Source organism: Idiotropiscis lumnitzeri, chromosome 9 (assembly GCF_059441095.1).
Source record: "Idiotropiscis lumnitzeri isolate Australia: NSW breed Sydney's pygmy pipehorse chromosome 9, RoL_Ilum_1.0, whole genome shotgun sequence".
NCBI classification, from domain to species: Eukaryota; Metazoa; Chordata; class Actinopteri; order Syngnathiformes; family Syngnathidae; genus Idiotropiscis; species Idiotropiscis lumnitzeri.
This window is the reverse complement of record NC_142399.1, coordinates 5,729,856-5,749,255: the sequence shown is the minus strand read 5'-3', so window position 1 is coordinate 5,749,255 and position 19,400 is coordinate 5,729,856.

The window sequence follows — 19,400 nt, the reverse complement described above, 5'->3', positions numbered from 1 at the left end:
TGTGCGTGTGCGTGCGCGCGTGTGTGTGTCAGACAGAGATCTTGTCAAAGCTGGTAAATGAGATGAGAGTGATGCCCTACCACACACACACACACACACACACGCACACACACAATATGACTCACTCGCACACATAGACACGCTCACACAAATCACTGTTTTGGGCTGTGTTTGTGCAAATGTGTGTGTGTGTTCTCGAGTGTGTGTGTGTGTGTGAAAGTGCGTGTCAGTAAGTGGGTCTTTGTGTGTGTGTGTGCATTTTTCAAGTTAAATATCATGCTGTCTCACTCCGCCTTTCCCCCTCCAGAATGATGTTTTGCTCAAATTGTCGCCTGGTTTGTTGTCGGGTAAAAAAAAAAAAAAAAAAGGGGGGAGGAAACAAATATTGACTTTGAAAATCCCAGAGTGGATAAGTGCATGCCTAAATGTTCCTGAAAGTTTCTCATAATACACAACACATGTTTTCCTCCCTAGAGTGGTCTTCAAAGAAAGCCTCAGAGTGAGTGACTTGTCATTTGACCCATCTTTGGTTAGTTGGCTTTGATCTTTGGGCCAATCACAATGCAGCGACATTTGTGTTGTTTTCTTTCCAAAAAAAAACAAAACAATGGATGTTCCCAAAGCCAAATGCTGCGTTTTTCTTTTAGCTTTAAAATGACTAATAGAAAATAACACACCAAACAGTGTAAATTAAAATATGTACGTTAGCAGAAAATGCTAATGTCATGCTAGGCTAGCGAGGCGAGAATAGTGCTAAACCATTATTTCAAATGATTGTAATATTTCCCTCTGTTGTGGTTGATTAAAACTTCCAAGCCATATTGCCTTGTATTAGCCGTAAAATAACGCTACAAAAGGAAATGTCGAGCAAACGGTCTTTCTCCTCGATGCTGTCTTCTATGATCTGTACGCTTCATTAGCTTAGCATCTTGTTTTGCGTTTCTTGTGTCACTTCAAAGCCCTTCTGCGAACCCTTCTTCCTGCTTCTGCCTTTTAATTGACTCTCAAAAAAAAAAAAAATGGTGTCACATTGTGTTGGTTCCGGAAATTTGACGGATTTTGCCACCCTTTCCCAATCAGAGCCTGCGGGTGGGCGGGATTAAGAGACTGATTAAGTAATCTGCTTGTCATCCCACAAAGTCACCATGATGAGGTTTGGAGAAGCTCGTTGAAACTCACTGACGCTGTGGGAGGTGCAACGAGCAGGCAATTAACTCTGGAGCGAACCCTCGGGGCATCAAGTTTCACGCACACACACACACACACACACGAACAGAGCAAGATAGTTGTTCTGCTTGGAGCAAAGTAGGAAAAGTGATTGGATAGTACAAAAACAAGATTTTTCATTGCCCCCTTTCCCTAGAGGTTGCACCATGTCGACGGTCTGCAATGAGTTCATTCCGAATGACCAGCCGCAGAGGTGGGACACTAATGTGCAACTCTAAAAAGCAAATTCAAAGATTCGTTTTTAAATACAGTGTACATTTTTGAAGATAATTGACTGGAATTGAAAAGACTATTTCGTTTTTTTTCTGATTTATTTTTTTGCCCAGTGATGCATTTGGGGTATCAGGAAAACAATTAATGGCATTCAAAATCAGTTTTTTTGTTGTACAAACCGTGGTTTATAAAATCTGATATCATTTAACAGTTTATCATTTAAATTCTGATCAGGATCAGTTTCCGTCATCTCTTTGTTTACTCTCCATGAGTCTTTGGGAACTTCTTAATTCCCGCCATGCATTTGTGTGCGTTTAAGTTTTTAGACAGACAAGCTGGGGAAAAGTGACAATCTGACAGGAGAAGGAGTTGACGTTTGTCACTTCTGAGTATCAAACCCACTTGTATTGGACATTAATAGCAGAACGGTTTCAATAATAGACTTTACATTGACGCTTTTGAACAATTCCTGGAGGAAAACCAAAGGACTGACGAGCCGAACGCGGCGTGTCATCTGTCTCGGCGAAGAATGACGTCCGTCCCCGCGTCGATCAAACGCGACATGGCAAACATGACGGCAACTCTCTTGTTTACCCACTGCTTTGCCTCCTCTGCGTTCGCTCTCCAACTCGCCGCACTCATGGCCTACTTCCCCCCACCCCCCCAAAAAAAAAACTCCAAACGCCGTCCTGGCTGGCTGACATGTAAGAAAGCGGTTGATGTTCTCCCGGATGGCGGTGGGACGGCAGGAGTACCACCGGGAGGCCGACATCAAGGACCGCCAGCCAGACGCGACAGGAACGAGGCGAACGAGGAGAATGTTGGATGCGACAGGCTTATATTTTTTTTTCCCCCCTTCAGCCTGAAGGAGCCACTTTCATAGCCAAACCTGACAGAAATTCACTTCTTCTAATCAAAACACAATGTTGTACCTCAAGCATGGAAGAACAGGACCAACAGTCCCTCAGTGGTTTCTACTCCGAGAAACATCCACATTCCCTGATTAGCCCGACAGCTGTGAAATTCAAACTTAAAAGCGGTGGGCTAAGGCCCGATTTGATTGGTCTGTACACTTCCTCTTCTATCGCATGCTTAAAAGTGCTGAACTATGGCCCATTGTGATTGGTCGGAACATTCCCGCCCTTATGTGAATAAGTAAAGTTTATTTATAGAGCATTTTTAAACGCATCTCGCACTGAACCGACGTGCGCTACATTATGCATCATCTAAGAAAAGTAAAAGCTGTAAAGACAAAAGTCATATGTAAAATAGATACAGTTGCAAATCAGAGGTCTGGACTAAAAATGGCATCAAGTGACAAAACAGACATTTAAAACCGTGTAAAAGGTGTACTTTGAGGCCCAGGTGTGGGTAGTGAATTTTTTTCCCCCACACAAAAGACCAAACTAAAGACACTTACAATAGTCTCGACGTGATGATATGAACGATTAGATATTAGAGTTGCGACAATTATTTTTAATTGATTAAATAAAAAGAAATGTGACAGATGACATTTTTCTGTCCAAGTTAAGTAAGAGGGGCTTCAGAAATAACGCAAAGATTCTACATGTGTGGTGCAGTTGGAGCAATGTTGCTAGGGATGGAGTTTTTGGATTTGGGCTTTTTTTCAGTTATGTCATCATTATTTGCTATCCGGATTTAAGCTATTCCAGTCTAAAAGAGGCCTGCGTGGAGTTGCATGATTTAAGCGTGATATACAATTGGGAGTCATTTGCAAAGAGTGGAATGAAATAATGAATTTTCTGTTGGTGTTTCCTAGGGGGAGCATGAAAAGGAGGGGACCCGGAATGGATCCTTGGGGTATACCAAAAGTCATGGAACAGGATGAAGAGGCCTGACCTACAGATATGGAAAATGACCTTGGTGGAAGTAAGTGCAAAACCAATTTAGAGTTGTAATCGTGATGCGAACCCTCTGTTCAAGACAATCAAGCAGTGCTCTGTGGTCTACACTATTGGTCGTTTGGAAGTGGTTGGCAATTGCCCAATGTGATTGATCAGGACACATGGCCAGTTTTTCTTTTCTGTTGCCACCTTGCGCCATACAACACTGCAATCTGGTGACATAAATTATAAATTAATGGCACGGCGTACAAAAAGCCTTCTAGCAGCGGTTTATTGAATATTCATGTCGCTCCCAGTGTGATCTGGTAAAATGGATTAAGCTCACAACTGCGGCCTGAGATGATTTTCAGCTGATTCTTGCCGCTGCTTGGCCGTCGCTTGCATCATCACGTGCTGGCTGGCTGGCTGGCCGGCAGACGAGAAACAGGGAATACTGAAGGAGAGGACGAGGGGGAGGGCGAAATAAAAGTTGCCCTTTAGCGTCCACGCGGCTCACACGTTTTAGCAAGTGTTACAACATGTCTATCATCTTGGAGAATAGCAATATTGAGCAGTGGTCAAGGCTTGCTGAGTGTGTGCATTTGAAAAAAAAAATGGCTTTATTCGCCTTTTCATATGACATTTTTTTAGGTCTAAAAATTTTCATTATGATAATATTAAATATAAATACTTTTGTAACAGCAAATTAACAAAAAAAATAATCTTAAATGTATTCTTGAAATGTCGGACACTATCGACAAAACTTTTTCTCAATAAATGGCAAATTGTCATCTAAAAAAAGGGGCTACTACTTTCTCATATGTTCTTTTCCCAATTAGTGTGTGTGTGTGGGTGCGGGTGTTTGCGAGTGTGTGTGGGTGTCTTGTGTAAATAGCCAAAAATCCCTGAGGCCCAATGATGAGGAGATGATATCTTGTGAAGTGTGCCCTTTAAAAATAGCTGGCTCGCTGTCCACATTGTTTGCCTTTAGACGTGTGTGTCCGTGTGTGTGTGTGCGTATGTTTGCGTGTGTGTGTGTACATGCTTGTCTACTGTACTTGTCCGACTTAAGTGTGGCACAAAGTAACAACTATTAGGATGTGTCAGCCCGCATGACTGAGTGTTGCATAAGGTCCGTGCGTGTGTGTGTGCGTGAGTGCGTGTGCGTGTGTGCGTGTGTCTGTACGCACAACTCCAAAAACTGACATACACAGTAATGTGAAATATTGCCGCAGGGATGATGGAGTTGTTGAGTATGGGGGATAAATGGGGTTAGGGTTAATGTTTGAGGATGGGGGGAGGGGGGGCCGTGTGGTGGTCCATGGCGGGTGGGGGTGGAGTGAGGGGGGGGGGGTGAATGAAAGTGTGTGCATATTTGGTTCATGGAGAGATGGAGTTTGGTCCAATGGTAGAAAGTCTTCTTGTTTTGAGTAGGCGTGAGTTGGATGGTGCAATGTTGGTCCAAAAGCAGGCTGTGTTGGGTTGCATGTAAATAGGACCATCAATAAAAATAGATTAAATATATATTTGAGTGTCTTTGGGAGAGTGTCACTATATAGGCAACATTGTCAAAATGATCCCTGTTGTTTTCTGGGATTTTATTTCAAAAATTAATTTCTTTGAAAAATGTGGCTTTTTGAAATGTTGATGATTGTTATTGTGAAAAAAAATTACTTTTTGGAGAAGAATACTTAATCCCCCTTTTTGTTTTCATTTACGATACAAAGTAATACTATGATTTTGACATCTATCTTGAAAATGTTTACTTTTTATCCCTTGAATTTGTGACCTCTCGGTGAAGAAAATGACAATTTCTCACTATTTTGAGACTTTTTTCTCCACAGTATCAGACTATTTATCGAAAAGGATGTGAGCTCTTATTGCCCTTTATTCTTTACAAATTCACAAAACACAGTTATTTTTGGGAAAATATGAAGCTTTTTATTTAGCTTTTTTTTTAAATTTTATATAAAAAAAAAGGTAAATCTTGTAATTTCTCATTTTGACTTTTGTCTAACGTACTTAAAAATGATACAATATTTTACATCTTGAAAAAAACTGACATATATTATTAGCATATGACATTTTCAATGGAAAATTCCATTTCTCATCTAAAAAAAAAATATTTTTTTCATTTAAATAGCCATAGTTGTTTTATTCGGACTTGTTTTTTTTTTCTATCCCCAAAAAATCTGACATTTTAGGTACATTCTTCGGGTGCTGACTTGTTTCCTTAATGCAATTGCACTCTAAAGTGCAAAAACTGTTGGAAATAATTTTGAGAATTCATTTATTAGTCGTAGCCTCGTAGTTTCAAATTCAGTTTCATCTGTTTTGAAAAGCTGCACTTCCTGGTGTATTTGCAAGCCCGTGCTCAGCTGCGATGCTACATTTGAAAGCGTGTTTATCTCTAAACGGAGGCCAATAAACGCAGCGTTACTGATGCTGTTTGAAGTTGCTGCTGGGAGACGGTGAGCAATGCGGAGAGAAGAGGAGGAGGAGGGGTTGTTGAAGGTGCTCACAAAAGATAATTATTTTCATAATATTGGGACCTTTCCTTTTTTTTAATGTCTAAACCTTTCACCTCATATTAAAAAAAAACAAACATTAAATATATAATATTTTATCTTGAAAAACACAGACTTCACTTGTGTAGTCTTGTAATTTTGCTTTTCTTCTTTACAAAATATCTTTAAGAAGCATCAACGTTATTCCCCAAATATTGAAATTCTTTTATTTATTTATTTATTTTTTTGGGGCTGCACCTAATGCTTCTAAGACGTTTTAATTCCCATCCGGGTATACAACAGCTGGACATTTAGCGCAGAAAATGCACTAACATACTGTAGATATTTTTTCTGATTAAGTTACTGGTTTTTTCCAAGACGTCATAAAATTGTGAAAACAGTTGGAGAAAAAAATCCTTTGAGTTAGATTTTTATGCTGATTAAAACTAAAATTTCCAGTCAGGGGTCTTCTACCACATCCAAAACATTTCTCAACAGTTTACCAGATAAGTAAAATTACACTTATATCGCCGCTGTCATAAGACTTACAAGCTTATTACAATTGGACTCATCTACAGCTCGGTGGCAAGTTTCTCACAATGTGGTGAGAGGTGTGTGCGGCTCCCAACAGGTCAGTACTATCAATATCTGTAAACAGAAAGCTATCATAATAGGGATTAAGAAGATTAGGGCTGCCTTTTCTCTTGACTCTTGTAAATATGGGCAGACGTAAAATAAATTTAGTTTTAGAATGTTTTTTTTTTTTTAAAGCTTGTAACTATTCTATCTTGGTGTTTTATTTGGATATATCCACATCTATTTCAGATTTTTTATTTTTAGAAAACGAGGATTCTAGAGCTCAAAAACATGATGTGATGGGGAAAAAAAATGAGATCAGTTTTGGATTACGCACACAATAATTTTTGGAAAATAGCTGTCATACTTAACTCCCCAAAAAAAACAAAAAAAACTTCATCCCAATAATTTAAAGATTTTATTAAAAAAAAAAACCTACATAATTTACACAAATATAACGTATCACTCTGGGAAAATTGTGACTTTTTTTTTAATATATCCAACTTTTAGTGGGATGAAAACTGTGACTTGACGCTGTTGCCCGCAGGAGATCTAGTTGAAAACCGGTTGATATAATTTAATTCATTTCCCATTTTGGCTTCTTTCTAATGCAGTTAATTTCTTTTAAAAGCGGCTCTTTCTTGTGTATTTGTGGTTATCTATAAATGGAAGCTAATAAACGCGACGTTACCAATGCTGTTAGAAGTTGCTGCTGTGAGATGTGAAGAGGAGGAGGAGGAGGCGAGCGCGTCATTTAAGATGTTCACCAAAAGAGTTTTTATAACACCCACGCAATGTTTAAAAAAAATACAAATCCACCGCTTACGACCTGCAAATGTTTGTCTCGTTTCCCACCTATCGACCTGGCGTTGCGCTCGTCTTTCATCACTCTTTCGCCTCACCAAGCAGAATGTGCAGGTGTGCAGATATTCACCTGTGTGTGTTAGGTCAAGCAAAATGCTGGTTATGGTGCCAATTGTGACAGTGAACCTGTACATGCCATGATTGTCTGTTTTTATTTAATTTAATTTTATTTTATTTTATTTTATTTTATTTTATTTTATTTTTATTTTTTATTTTTTATTTTTTATTTTTTATTTTTTATTTTCAATTTTATTTTATTTTATTTTTATTTTTTATTTTCAATTTTATTTTATTTTATTTTATTTTATTATTTTTGCCCATCACAGTAAAACAGAATTACATATTACGTGTTTTAAACAACCTCATAGCATTGCCTTTGGGATGTCTGCTAACTTAATGCAAAATGAATGAATCACACTTAATTCTTAATTCTATTTTAAATGTTATCACTGTAAGTTTTTACAAATTACAATACTATAAAGTGTTCTTATTCCTTGAAAAAAAATATCAAATGTACTCAACAGAAAGTCAGAGGACTTTATAATTTTGACTGTTATAAGGATATCCGGTAAAGATTGACTCTGTGTGTATGAAATAGTATAGAATGGAGTCCAAAATGTGTTTGTCTGCGACGGCCGCTAAATAATGCAGCGCGTCTCCTCCCCGACAACATCCTTGACGAGCAACGCGGGCTTTGAAAATATTTGCGCTTTAAACACTCGTGTCGCTCCTCGTTCTCGTCAGCAAGCGGCTGACAAGTCGAAGGCACACACACACACACGCACGTCTACACACACAAACAAAGACACGCACACACTAGGTCAGGCGAACACTTGTTTATCATTTATTAGTCTGTCATCTCTACTCGCGTCTCTTTCGTGACATTTACAGTGGGATTGGCTGCTTTCATGCGGCTAATGAAGCTAATAGAAAGCTTTCGAATCGGATTTTTAATGTGCGCTGCACGGACGGAAGTATTGGGACACATCCCACGAGCAGAAAGTGAAGAAAACTGTGAGCTTTGTTCATTTGTATAGAAAATGAACAGATCTCAAACGTCCTCCTGGGGAACTCGACCAAAAATGTGCCATGTCACTGATCTACACTTTTTATATTTGGATATATATTAAGTAATTCTAAATTCTGACGGAAAACGAATGGACCTCAAACATTTCCCTGCGGAACGCCAGTTGAAAAAATGTGTTCAATCCTTGGGAAAATCTTGTACGTCACATTTGGGCATACATAGCAGCAACCACCTGGTATCGTTGGGACTATTTAAAGATTTGGGAGTGCCAGTCAGACCCTCAAAGACCTGACCACCAAAGATCGTCTGTCATCGGTTTTTAGTCTTACCACCAAATTCAGACCTTTTGGACCATGATCAGTCACTGTTAAGATAGAAAAATTATTATTTGAATTGCATTTTAGACCGTCCACTGGCATCAAAAATACACTTTTTGTCAATTTTCCTCCATTTATTCAGCTGCAGCGACTAAAGAGGAAAAGGAAATTCCTGCATGGTCAAAATGTCTGGGGGTCTTCAGCCACCCCATCCCCCAAAGTATCACTTTTTACATCTTTTCCTCGCAGTTTGTATGTTTGAACAAGAGCAAAGATCACAGACGGCAATCAGCGGTTCTCCCGAGAAAACAAACTATTGTTTTTGGACTTGATTTGGTGAATGCAAAAACTCTCCGTGTGTGTGCGTGTGCGTTGGGGGGTGCGTGTGGGGGTGTGCGTGTGTGTGTGTGTGTGGTACAAGTGGGTTGTTTTTGGCAGCCTTGCTGATTGGAGGCAGCTTTTCCACTCCTTCACGCAGCATGCTTGTCCTGATTGGCATTGTTTATGTTTGGGAATTCACTGATTCTATCAACATGTTTGAATCAGATGATTCAAAAAAATGCATTTTGTTTTGGGTCCAACATTCTGAGTTGGGTGGGCAGAGATGGTTTGTTTTCCATTTTTGACACACTTACAAGTATTTTTTTTTAGTGCTTGTTCTGGAAACGGGAGACTATCGCGGCACATCACTCTCAAGAAAAAAAAAATGCAGTTCTTCCAAATAATGCAAATTTTCACCCACCCCAAGTTGAAGTTACTTTAAAACAAAAGAGAATTATTCAGCATATTTTTAAACATCAAAATGCCTTCATAAAAAAATAATAATTTTATCAAACAGGTCCATTAAGACTAACGAGTAATGTCAAATGCCATAGATGGGCGAATGAAATCAGCATACTGTAGATGCTTCAAAGAATTGCAACTGCAACACACATGGACCAGCAACACCTTTTAGCCGAATTAAACAGTGTCAGAATATTCATAAAAAACAGCAACGTGCTTGCCAATTTTTTTCTTTATTTCTGTCCGTGTAGATTCTCGGTAATCCAGGTTATGGCAACCAGCAACTGTTTTCCTTGTGTTTTATTTTTATTATTTTCTGAATTGTATTCCTGTGGATTCGGCTAACAGCATAAAAATGTAGAGAATTAAACATTGTATATTATTGGTATTATTTATTTATTATTATTATTATTTAGTCCACTAGCTTAATGCTAACATATAATGCAAAACACCATGGATGGGCTAACGGAAATTAGCGCATATTTTACGGTAATTACAGTATCAACCCTCCGAGATCTGACACATTTTGTTAACTTTCTGCCAACTGAAAATGACATCAAAGTAGCTCAGGGCTCAGATAGCGATCAATCTCGGCTCACCTGTTTTCTGATGCTAAGCCCTGAGCAACTGTGACGTCATTTTCAGTTGACAGCAACTGGCAAAATGGCCGCTCCCTGAGATGCACAAAAACAGGTGGAAGATATTTTTTTAAGATTTTTTTTGGGGTGTTGACTTCCCATTTAAAAACGATGTTTTAAAAATCTGTGCTATATAGCGGGCGTTCCCCGTGATTCCGTTTTTAATTGATTGTGGTAAAAAAATACATGTTATTGTTTCACTTTGACACGCGCCAGCCCGGCTAAAATGAGGCAATAAAAAAGCAGCGCACGATGTAGCAAAAGACTATTAAAATGCCAACGGCGTCAAAGCGTTCCCCTCTGATTGGTCGCCCGGCTCTGCAAACAAGGTGAGAAAAGACGAGCTCGTCATTGAGCAAAAAAAAGAGCGAAATGGCGGCTTTATCTTCTCCAATGACTGAATTGAAATGAAGGCACGCAGCAAACAGAGAGTGAGCCCGAGGCAGAGCGCGCCAAATAAACATGTGCCACACACTTTTTTTTCTCCTGGCTGCCTCCTGCTCCTCAGGCGTCTTCAGGGGGAACTTGGCGACCGTTCTTTCAACTTATTCACACTATTGTTCTCGTAGACAAGAAGGTTTCATGTAAGCATGCAGGGTCATGTAGCCGCTTGATGTTACGACATACATGAAGTTTGTTAATCAGTGTCTTGCGTGAACATCAATTGACAAGCAAATCTGAATGGAAGCTCATGTTTGCGCTGTGCGGACTTGAATGGACAGACAGATATTACCATAATGTGCGCATGGAAGTGAATAAAGAGATAAATATTACCAGTGTGGGCCCTAGTTTCATGCCCAGCGCAGGTCAAGCGCAAATTGTGCGCTTGTTCCAAATTGACGTTTGCGCCGTTGTGGAAGTGAACACTGCAGGTTGCTTTTCAAAGGAAAAAAAAAAAACAAGAATTTTCATTTTTCTACCCAAGACGCATGTGAAAGTGTCCTATCGCCCTAAATTTGTTCGGGGGATTGACAGAGGCCAGTTCAAGGCGTACCTGTCGCCCAAATCAGCTCTGCCGCGACCCGAGTGAGATTAAGTGCTGTGGCAGTCTGTGTGGCTTTGATTATATTGCTTTTATTTAAATGAAGTCACGTGTTGATTTCCACCCAGGACCTTCTAACTGAAAGCAATGCAATCCACTTACCCCGCCCCGAGTGCCTAAATTAAAAATGTGCCCAGTCCTGCCGAAATACATACATGAATACATGCATGTCGAAATGTTAACACAAAAAAAAAATAAAGTCAAGGTCAGCTCACTGGAGGTTTTCTTTGAGGCTCGTCCGTGCAGCTGCGCCACACGGAGCATCAAGGTTAAACACTTTTCCGCCCCCCCACTCCTCACTGATGATGCAACGTCCCCTTACCGCTTGCCAAACTCGAACCCCCCTCAACCTCCTCTTGTTTTAATGGCCTGAAGGTGATCCAAGCGGCCTCCTCGAAGGGTTTGTCGGTGCAAGGATGCCAGCAATGGCAGCTGTACACGCCGCGCAGAGTGTAATTACGCACACGTACACAATCAGTAGAAAAAGAACACACACACACACACACACACATATCACTTTCATGTCCTCTCTCACTCCCCTCGCCCCATCTTGTTTTGTTTTCCGCCATTTTGCCTTATCACTTTCCCTGCTATCCCTGCCCGCTTTCACACCTAACGCCCCCCCCCCCCTCCCTCCCACCTCCCTTCCAGCTCCACTCCGACGTCAAATTGCGGCAGGATTTCATCATGAAAGGCCAATCTCTGCTCTCCCTGCTAAACATGCAGACGTGTGCAAACATTCACTGTTTAGCACTTGCTAACATGCGGCGGCACGATGGCAAAACAGGGGAGGATTTAGAAAATATTATTTCCTCGCACATTGGGCTAAAGACGTTTTTTTTTTTATCATTCTGTTTTTAAATATCTAAAAATATGGTTTTCTTATATATATGTATATGTGTGTGTTTATTTATAATGTATAAAAGTGTATGTTAGTCAATAAGAAGTAAGGATAATGGTTACTACATTAATCACAAATATATTCAGATTTTAAACTGAAATGCTGCAAAAAATGAATTAAATAATAAAACAAATTTTATATCTTTTTAGACTTGATTTTGTTTGCTTAATTGATCGGTTTGCGTTCATTCTCGTTCTTGATTATATTCGGGCAGACAAATGCAAAAAAAAAAAAAAAAAAAAGTACAAATTAAATACTAGTTTTTTTCAACAAAAAATAAAATTTAATTCGATACAGCTGATTAAATAGAATAATACCTAATAAAAAAAATGAAAAATGCAGTGTTTATAGACTCTATTATATTTAATAAAAAAAAATCCTCAGCAAATCAGTTGGAATGAATCGCGCAACAACGAATCCCTACCATCTGATAAAAATCACAGCGCAACCAACTAATGATAGAGAATAATACAAAAAAAGCCTTCGAGCCACACTAAGACATTCAAAGTCTTTGTCATCTTCAAGACGGCCTCGCGTCACATCTTAGAGGAAGTTTTCCTTTGAACCAAATGAGCTCACCTCATTGTTGCGTACTAACGGAAACTGACAGACCAACTCAAACATCTCCAAGAGTCACACAACAACGATAACGTCAAGGAAACTAGACTCCAATCATTCCCTTATAAGGATTTGCTCCCGTTCTGGATGTGCTGGAAATCATTTAGAACCACTTTAGGGTCGGGAATATTCTCATAATAGTTGTCTTTATTAAATAACAATTCTTTTCAAAATATATCAAGTTGCTTGTCTGAAATTGAAAAGTGGATGATTAATCTTTAATCAAGGTTTCAGAGTCAACTTTTACACCACAGTATGTTAAATCAAATCATCAATCACGTCTTTTTTGGTAATATTGACTCTGGTCATCATAAAGTTTGTTATTTGAGTCACAATTTTGAATATCTGAATGCCCAAAACTGGTGGATTTTAGGACCCAAAATAATTTTTGTTGCTGACAAAATAAATGAATAGAATATCTTGCTTCTCTCGCTTCCTCCTAAACAAAGCAAGGAGTAGAAAATGCGTATATTTGTTATTAAAGTCCGAAAAGTAAATACTCAATGGACTTTAGTCCAATAAAGTATTTGTACTTAGTTACTCTCGAGCACTGCCTATTAACGACGTTTTTTGTGGATTTTTCCCATTATGCGACACTAACAAGGTTTGAATCGGTGAATGTGCTGACAAAGATAATGCGGTGTATAAACAAACAATGTGGGAGACTTCGCTTGGTCTTATCTGGCCAAACCCAAATCAGGTCCCGCCAGAGCTTCCTCTCGTCTCCATAGCAACAAGCTCTGACTTCCTGCAAGTGTCCTCCAGCCTGGGAGTGGCAGCATTTTGTTTGTGTGCTCGCTTAAAAGCTCAAATACAAGAAAATACGTGTGCCAGAAGGCTTTGTTTGGAAAGACCAGAATGATAATTAAAAAAAAAAAAAAACACACACCAAAAACACGACATGTTCAAAAATGACTGATGGATGAAAGTTGACAAGTACACTCTAAAAAAGGATTGGTTAAAAAAACTACCAATCTATTTGGTTAAGCTTATTTTGGTTAGATTAACCAATAGATTGGGCGGTCAATGACCAATCCGGTTGTTTATAAGAATACCAAATACATTGGTTATCCAAACAACCAATGAATTTGGTTACAGAAAGGACACTTCACTAGCCCAACTGTTTTGCTACATAGTGTGTAGTGTGCGTCAGCTATAGACCTACTGAACGAGTATATATTAATTTACAATTTATTTATGTTAATTTCAATTATATTATCTCTATGAATCAACAAGAAATATTGGTACCATTTATGTCATTAATTTAGACATAAATAGTCTGGCGTTGCATTTCACAAACCACGTTGTCGCTCATCGCAAACTTCCATTTTGACTTTTGGATCGAGACGCTACAGGAGTGGGGATTAGAAAACTACGTGGAAAGATTCAAGGGTAAGTATGGAGACTGTTTTTAATGCTTGTACTTCAGCTTGTATTCGCGGGGCTCTCTAAATGGCATGCGCTCCGAGATAAACATCAGACAAGTGTTTAATACTGTTTAATTTACGTATGTATAGCACTTGAAATTAATTACATCTGAGCAGTCAAAACCCTTATTTCAAATGTCCCAAATGTTAACCAGTATTTGAATCGCTTTCCACAATAGTGTTTGCATGGGTAAAATGTTAGAAATGTGTTTGGCCACCATTGGAAGCTGGCGCTGTTTCATGTCGTTTGCACAAAAGGAAGTGAAGAAGACGGAAGGCGGGAGCGGCGAAAGCAGGCTTCGGGCTGTTACTTGCTGTATATGGCGTCGGGGGGGGGGGGTGTCAGTGTAGAAAGAAGAGTAACTGTTAACATCCGCACGGTATTACATGCCTAGTCCTGAACACAACCTGTAACGGCGAGTCCCTGAAATGTAATTGTATTCTCACGGTAAGTCTTTGTTGTCACTCTCATGCTAGCCCTTCGGAGAATGTTTGCTGCGCTGGTTTTGAAAATGTGAAAACGCCCGCCATTAAACGACGGTAATGGCTTTTCCAATGTTTTTCGTCAACTGAGCAATTTTTACTTTCGTGAGAACGGTCAGGAAATAAAACATATAAGGCTAGGGTCGTATACTGCCAAGAAATTGTATTCAAATAAAGCTAGTACACCCGCGATATCAATGTATTAGAAGTGCGTGTGGTTATCAACAACGTTGAAGCCCACAACATTAACTTAGCATATTGGCAATGTCGACGTGTTCAAGCTGCTTGTTTTGGAGGAGGACTGACACCTGCTTCATAAGATAACCTGCGCTGATTTGTGTTCAAGCATTCCCCTCTCTTCCAAACCAGTAAACCTGGGGGAAACACTGAATGATATAAGTTTGCAGTGTATATGCACTGCCGAGAAAATAATACATTTGTTTATTTCTAGGTATTAGTGCTTGGTGTGTGATGCTTGAATCTCCATTAAAAAGGTATAGTATCAAAAGCATAATGTCATGTATAAGGACTGTGTGATAATATATTAGTTTTGTTCTTTTTCAGAGGAAGAAATTGACAAGGAGAGTTTTTCATGTCTTACTGATGATCTGGTGAAAGACATGTTTCCCAAAGTGGTTCCACGGGCCAAGTTCATCCAAAAACTACAATACTTTCTGAAGGTGTGGCATTAATTTTGGACAGTACATGTATAGAGTTGGTGTGAAGCATGGTTTACATTTGTTTTAAGTGCCATAAAGAAATCTTTCAGGTTTCACATTTTAACAATGACAATGAGGTCTATTTGTGTTACCAAGATGCATGCATGCACACATTCCAGAAGTAAAGTTCATGTTGCAAACATTTGTTAAATGCTGACCGAGGTAACGAAATGTTTTTTCAATTATTGTTTGTTATTTTGTTAGTTTTCATTCACTAAAATAACCGTCTGTACAATAAACTGTATTTTTCCATTCTCATTCCAGCCTGGAACAGACCCCCTTGCCTGTCAAAGGGAATGGATGGAGGAATGTGCGAAGAGAGGGGTCACATGCCAGCCCAAGTGGTTGCCTCTGGGACCACAGTCCTGGCAGCAAATATTTTCTACGTCCTTTTATGACGACTAGTTTACCAGTTGGACTCTCTTGTCAAAATTGGATATGATGTGGAATACCCAACAGAAGCTGCTGATGTGTGGATGTTTCTTCAGAGGTGCGTGTGTATGTCATTGCCACACCCTCTGATGTCTTAACTCCAAGGACTCAAGAACTAATTATCAAAACAAAATACAATACAGCTTTATTTATATAGCGCATTTTTCAACAGCTGGAGCTGTAAAAAAAAAAGTGCTTTTGATATGGTGTAATATTAATTTGTGTGAAATTAGCACACAAATTAAAAGATATGAACACATACAATAGATACCAGAAGAACAACGACAGTCGCATGTCGAGTCAAAAACTAAAGAATACAAATTTGTCTTGAAATGTGTTTTAAAAGTGGACAGAAAGGGGGCTCACCTAGCATTTAATGGAAGCTCATTCCATAGGGAAGGACTGGCAATTGTAACTTGTGTTTTGTTATCACTGCATTAACTGTTCCAAATGCTATTTACTAAATATTTTGTATACTGTAATGTATTGTATTATGTATGCATTGTAATATATAGTGTATTGTTTTTTTTAAATTAAACTAAACTGCATTGGTGCTTTAACCTTGCTCATTATTTTATTCCAGATACCAGTGTTAAATTCCAAGCCTGCAGTACCAATCAATAATGGTACCATTTTAACCAATTAAAATAGTCATTATGAACCAATATAGATGGTTCCAGTCCAACCAATTTATATTGGTTGCTTGTGCACAAATTAACCAATATCTTGGTCAAAAGGACTGACGTGTATTGGTTGGAACCTACAACCAATAAACATTGGTTAAAAACGCTATCAATTCTCGATTGGTTGTTTTAACCAAAAGATCAGTCGGACACATAACTACCAACTAGATTGGTCAATTTTAACCATTTTTTTGGTTAATCTGACCAATCCTTTTTTAGGGTGTAGGGTTTCAAATTAGGGTTAGGGTTTAAAACCAATTTTAGTGTTTCACGCCATTGTTATGGTCAGTGGCAGACAAGAAAAGCATTAGATTTTGAGTTTGCGGTCAGTCATGTTGTGTCTTGCATGTCAGCGGCATCTTCCGCGTCAGCCTGTTTGCAACGGTCAGTCGGGGTCAGAACAGGACATGACAGGACAGGACAGCTTCTCACCTGTAATCCATTGTAATGAGTCACCTGGTGTGTCTGCTCTCATGAATCACAGAATGACCTCCGCTGACCTCAGGGATGAAAAACAAACCAAAACATGAGAGCCACATTGTGATGAGGGGGATATTGAAAAAAAGAAAAATGGCCTGGCTAGCGGTAAAACGTTTGGCAGCTGTGCTACTGACCTGAGTCACACCACGCTTCCTGTCATTCAAACAGTAGCAACACACACACACTCGCGCACACACACACACACACACACGCTTAAACAGACCAACTCATAACCTCGGATTTCCTTGAGGGCAAGAACATTTTAGGTACGGTGTTTCAAGCCTGGGTTAAGGTTTGAAATTCGTGTTTCAAACAGTGGATGGGGTTTCAGTTCAGTTTTTTAAGACTCAGGTTAAGAGTTGAAATTAGGGCTTTGAAATTGAGATTCCAATTTTCAATTTTTATTGTTTCAAATTAGGGTTCCCAGACAATTGTTTTGCTCGAATATTTAGCTGTCACTTCTAAATCATCTCCTGTGAAAGCACGACTAGACTGCTGCATGATGACCGAGACAGGACGGCAACTAGCTTATGTGAGTTGATGTGGGGCAAGGAGGCTCTTCTCTTATTTTTAAAGTTTCTGCCAAAGTGCTTTCAAGCCTCTTTTTGACATTTCAACAAGTCCCAAATCCTCTTTCTCTCCCTCCACGTTCACCAAATCCTCTCTGTGTACTCATGTTAATGCTTTACAAAAGCTTTGCATGAGTGCAGCCTTGACAATACGTAGTGACTACGGCAATAGATGATAGATAGATAAACAGATAGGTAGGTAGGTAGTGAATATTGTAAAATATGAATATAACTAAGTTAAAATACAGCTGTGACCTAAAAGAGAAGGTACTTAGCAGTGAGCTTTGAGGCACGCCTATGGAGAAGCGATAATCATGCACAATAGACATTTTCTTTGAATTAAGGTTTCAAGTCTGGGTGATAGTTTCACATGATTAGGGTTTTCAGTGTTTCAAGACATGGTAAGGGGGGTTTCAAACCACGACTTTGGTTTAAAATTAGGGTTTCAATCTGGAGCTAGTGTTTAAAAATTGGATTTGGGGATCAAACAAAGATAGGTGGTTCAAATTAGGGTTTTAAAAGTGTTTTAAGATTTCAAGAGGGGTTTAGTATTTCAAATTAAGGGATCAAGACTGGGGTGAGGTTTTGAATAAGGGATTTGGTTTCAAATTAGCGTTTGTAAGATTTTGAATTGGGCTTTAAAGGGTTAGCGTTTCAAATTAGGGTTTCAAGTCCAGAGATTCTGAGCCTGTGTTAGTGTTTCAAAATAAGATTTCAAGATGGGATTTGTGTGGGTGGTCCCGCAAGAAGTTTTGGAAATGTTCCAGTAAGTTCTTCCTCCTCATAACGACTTAAGGGTGCGTCTGAGCAGATGTCAAAATTCCAAAAGTAAAAGTTAGAACAAATGTTCTGATTGTCTCAATATCAATAACAAGAAAAGGTGTGGTATTAGATCTGGGTTTTAGGTTAACAGCAATAGTGTTGCATTCAGGGCCATCAGGAATTTCGAATGTTCAAGCATAAACGCAACTTCAAAAACATCAAAGACTTCTCTTAAGTGTGTCTGCGCATTTGTCTTGATGGGGTTCAAATGTTGCCTTTGTTCCAAAATACCTTGAACGTCAATCATATAAGTAAATACTGTATAACAATATTATTACCCTAAAACTTCTAATAAATTCTTAATTAGTATGTTTTTTCCCCAAACCAAACCCCGAAGACCAATAAAATATTTTTTTTTTAATCCCTAACCCCTAATAAAAATGTAACCCCTCAAATATTTTTTCCTGACTACTAATTCCAAATTCCATTGAAATTAACAAGCATTTTTTTTGTTGTTGTTCATACCTAACCTCTAACACCAAAGACAAATAAAATCAATGAACATAGTTGTTGTTTTTTTTTAAAACCCAACCTTAAAAAAATCAAATAAAAACAAAAATCAGATTTCCTTCTAAATGCTCACCCTCGTAAGATCAACATGTCCCCCCCCCCCTCAAAAAAAACAAAAAAACAAAACCCTAACCCATTTGCACCATCATGACAATCATATACATCAATATGAATGGGCGATGCACAATGTGAATTTGTGTGTGTCTGTGTGTGTGTGTGTGTGTGTTTTGGGCTGATGGGGGGCGGTGTGGTGAGGGCTCTAAGCTTGTTATTAAAAGCTCGGGTCAGATCCTGCGAGATGGGAAATCCCTCTCTCTCTCTCTCTCTCTCTCTCTCTCTCTGCCACTGATTGTCTTGCCCACTCTCAATGGTGGATTTCGGAAGACTATATCGTGTACGTCCAGCCCTCACAAGCCTGAAAGCTACACAACAACAACAATAACGCACACACAAAGTTGATTGTTAAGAGGCAACACTGAAGTCCAGAAGGATTACAACAAAGTGCTGCCAGAGCACTAAAGCCTTTTTCTTTCTTTTTTTAAATTTTTTTATTTTTTAAGAATCTGTTGCTGCTGAAAGCCTTACAATAAGAAATAAATTCAGTTTGAATGTTACAACACAGAGGTTGAATGCCAATAAATTATTTAATTATTATTTGACTCTAATGTGATGAAAGTCGATTGATTGACAATGTATTTCTCTTTTGGTGTATTTGAGC